General features: G+C 47.4%; 1 pseudogene; it reads left to right on the forward strand.

Moving 5' to 3' along the window:
• Positions 1-728: 728 nt before the first annotated feature.
• Positions 729-846, forward strand: LOC126204850 (5S ribosomal RNA; annotated as a pseudogene).
• Positions 847-4520: the final 3674 nt, after the last annotated feature.

The following is a 4520-nucleotide window of genomic DNA, read 5'->3' on the forward strand; positions in this document are numbered from 1 at the left end:
TTTTCCGTGAGAGAACCATCAACGAGATATTGTACCTTGATATGTTACAACAATTTCCACAGATCGATGAGGACCAAGAACGAAATGCCTACTTCATGCAAGATGGTGCACCACCCCACTACGTAGCTGACGCCTGGGGTTTTCTCAGTGACCGCTTTCCAGGTCAATGGATTGGCCGTTCAAATGGCTCTGAGCACTATGGGACTCAACTGCTGAGGTCATTAGCCCCCTAGAACTTAGAACTAGTTAAACCTAACTAACCTAAGGACATCACAAACATCCATGCCCGAGGCAGGATTCGAACCTGCGACCGTAGCGGATTGGCCGTGATACGCCAGTTGCACGGCCCCTACGTTCCCCATGCCTGACACCACTCTAATTTTTCTTTAAAATGGGGATTCATATCGTGTTTGTATCTCCTTTACCGGCTTCTCTGTCTGGACTTAGAACAAGAATTTATGCCGCCACTGAGCAAGTTACACCTGCAATGCTACAGCGAGTTTCGGAAGAAATTGACTTCCAATAGGATGTGTGCAGGGTAACCAACGGAAGCCACACAAACATCTTTAGTTTAAGGTAAAAAACTTAATGTGTTTCCCTACAAAATAACACTAAACCCAGCTCTATATCTTATTTCAATAAATTTATATGAATTTTTAAATTTGCAAAGTCGTTTTTGAAACACTCGGAATAGACGACGAAATTTTTTAAGAACATATTTAGTTGTGGGCAACGGCCTTGGCGCAGTGGATACACCGGTTCCCGTGAGATCACCGAAGTTAAGCGTTGTCGGGCGTGGTCGGCACTTGGATGGGTGACCATCCAGGCCACCATGCGTTGTTGCCATTTTTCGGGGTGCACTCAGCCTCGTGATGCCAACTGAGGACCTGCTCGTCCGAGTAGTAGCGGCTTCGGTCAAGAATACCATCATAACGAACGGGAGAGCGGTGTGCTGACCCCACGCCCCTCCTATCCGCATCCTCCCCTGAGGATGACACGGCGGTCGAGTGGTCCCGGTAGACCACTCGTGGCCTGAAGACGGACTGCTTTATTTAGTTGTATTAAAACATTTTAAAGCTAAATCTAATGAAAACTGGTATTTCTCTTCTCGGTTCGATATAAAAGTGCGTGATAGGGGATGAAAGCTTCGGTGTCAATATTACCAAAAGAACGCAAAAGGCATGACTAACAATCCTTTCAACTCCAACTGCCAGAATAGCTTTTTGACACTGGGTGAAGACCGTGTTCCTCTGGCCTCAACTAGCGTGAAAAGTTTAGAAGGGGTTGCAATTTGTAAGCAACATAAAAATTCGATTAAAGAAAAACAAAAAAAGGATCATCTGTTCAGACCACACAGTCTACGCGAGTGAATGTGCGGACGCTAAGCTAGAATGCATATAATTCTCCAACAGAACATGACATGATGATACCCTTGGAAAGCCTAAGTCTCGTAACGGACCTATGAATGAGGTCTCCTGTAAGGAAGTTTACTGACCTCGTTCCTTGTTTGTGAATGCCGTCATTTGAGAGCGGCGTAAGGCGGGAGGAGAAGTAATTAAGCCACCTGACAAAGGAAGGCCGGCACAGGAGAAAGAAGCCCCGCTGATCACAGGAAATCTCCAATAGCTGCTGTTGATTGCACGCCACGGGGCTGTACTGGCGTGCACCCCAGGCTATTGACTTCCTTTGCCCATCGACCGTGAGGCGACTTGAAGACCGCGGCAGAAAAACCTAAATAAAAGTGTAAACTGAGCTGGATTCCTAACGTTAAGTGACGCTCTTCCTCTTTAATATTACACACACGCTGAGACCGTTTTTGAGGAGACACGTTGACACAACTTTCAACGTACACAGATTAAAGACATTAGCTGTCTGTGGACATTGGTTTATACCATTGAGGCAAGGTGAAACTTTTTACTGGACTGGGGCTCGAACCCGGGTCTCCTGCTTACTAGGAAGATGTGCTGACCACTACGTCATCCAGAAATAGCAGTCACCACAAGAGCATGAACTACCCTAGCACGCCTCCCGTCAGACCCGAATTCTCTACTTATACCACACACTACTGATGTGGTGTCCCTGCTCATTAGCCTCATTAATCGCGGCACCTCGCTGATTCCCGCAAGAGTTTGAGCTTGGTGTGCATCTGCATTGAAGGAATCATTTACCATCATCGCTGTAACTGTATATGACCTGTTCGAAAGAACAAACGGCACAAAGTTTCATCTTGCCTCATTGATGTGAATCAATACCCACTGACAGCTAATGTCTTTTTTCCTTTGTGTCTTAATTCATAGTGGTTGCAGGATCAAAATGGTGTAGCGCAACGAAGGAAATGGTTCAAATGGCTCCAAGCACTATGGGACTTAACATCTGAGGTCATCAGTCCCCTATACTTAGAACTACTAAAACCTAACTAACATAAGGACATCACACACATCCATGCCCGAGGCAGGGTTCGAACCTGCGATCGTAGCAACAGTGCGGTTCCGGACTGAAGCACCTAGAACCGCTCGGCCACAGCGGCCGGCGAAACTCAGGAAGACGCTTGGTGTAGGGACTGGTAGTTGACCCCGAACGTAAATAAATACAAGGTATTGCACATACATGGTCCACTTGTAAGCATATTGTCATATCGGTGGCTTAGTTGTGGAGTATCTTTGCGGGCAGCCACGTCTGCAGAGTCGAGCGCGGGACACGGAACTGTTATGTTGTGTAGTGTGTAGCTCTGCATGTGAGAGGCATTGTTAGTGTGGAAGTTGAAGTGTTGCTACAAGTGCTATTACAGTAAAGACATAAAATAAGCAAATGATTCAGAGGAAAGTGCGTCAAGAAGTAATTTAATAATGTGCAGTGCTGCTGATAACGTATTTGTGTATCCTCTCGTTGCGTGTGGTACCGTATCAATCATCCGCGCCATGTTCGGTCTCCCAGAATGAACTAATGTAATAAAAAAAATAGTTACCACAAAAGAGTGCAGTCAAGTGCCAGTGTCTTCTAGCGAGCGGGAGAACGTCCGTTCGGTCATCGCGTTCTGCATTATCAACAATCAGCCGCGCCGCGTACAAGTGAGAAGTGAGAACTGAATAATTAACTCTATAATCAGTGTTATATCATTACTAGTGTCAAGGAGGACTGGTACAAAAAGAAATCTGTGTATGCGTGACGAGGGTAAGAACTCTCGTGCGATCATTCGGCTTCCGCATCATCAACAATCACCCGCGTCGTGTCGGTTACGCGTACGCTCGTGTGAGTGATATTGTGGACTGGTAATCATCCATCAATTGCGATGAACACTTATGAATAAGAATGTAAACAGTGCAACCCGCGATTTTCTTTAATCGTCTCAGAATATAGTTCAAAATGGTTCAAATGGCTCTGAGCACTATGGGACTTAACATCTGAGGTCATCAGTCCCCTAGAACTTAGAACTACTTAAACCTAACTAACCTAAGGACAACACACACATCCATGCCCGAGGCAGGATTCGGACCTGCGACCGTAGCAGTCGCGCGGTTCCAGACTGAAGCGCCTAGAACCGCTCGTCCACCACGGCCGGCTCAGAATATAGTTGTTCATACCAGACGTTGGACAGTGTTGTGTTTTAACGTTGAGTAGCTCCCCTAAACCCGCTTGCATATTTCTATAGATAATTTCAGGCAAGCCATCGGCAGTGCGCGACAGAACAGTACGGCCGCCGCGGGATTATCAGGTACGTGGTGTGGACAGGGCGTACGGTCAACAAACGACAACCACTTTAAGGTACCACCCCACCCAATTTTACGCCCGGGCATGTTACACACTCACATTAATGCGACCACTACCTATGTTCGACGTCAACGTGCAATAACCACTCACAGACGACAGGTGGCAGCACTAGCAATGGAGGGTGTGTTAGGCGTGTCGGGAGGACGCGGAAAAACAATGCGGACGTTGTCGCTATGCGGAAACGGAGCTATTTGGCACGCAGAAAGGCATGATCATTGGCTTTCGGGCCATGGGTGGAAGGGTTTCCGAAATGGTTAAGTCTATAAACTGTTCGCGTGCCGCCTTCATCAATGTACAATACGCATGGCAAAATGGTACTATCCAAAACCGGCGCCGAAGCAACTGTGGAGCACCGCGGGCCGTAGATGACATTGCACGCAACAAATAGCTCAAATGGTTCTGTGCACTATGAGACTTATCATCTGAGGTCATCAGTCTCCTAGAACTTAGAACTACTTAAACCTAACTAACCTAAGGACATCACATACACCCATGCCCGAGGCAGGATTCGAACCTGCGACCGTAGCGGTGGGGCGGTTCCAGACTGAAGAGCCTAGAACCGCTCGGCCACAGCTGCCAGCAGATGATATGGGTGAACGACGACTGAGGAGATGTATACGGGCGAACTGACGTGCGATTGTTGAGCAGCTGATCGCCTAGATGTACCAATGGGCTACCAGTATCGACTGTATAGCAAACGTTGCTGCGTATGACGCTCTGCAGAAAGAGCCTGGTTCATGCGCCCATGCTGA

This window comes from Schistocerca nitens, chromosome 9, assembly GCF_023898315.1.
Source record: "Schistocerca nitens isolate TAMUIC-IGC-003100 chromosome 9, iqSchNite1.1, whole genome shotgun sequence".
In the NCBI taxonomy this organism is placed as follows: Eukaryota; Metazoa; Arthropoda; class Insecta; order Orthoptera; family Acrididae; genus Schistocerca; species Schistocerca nitens.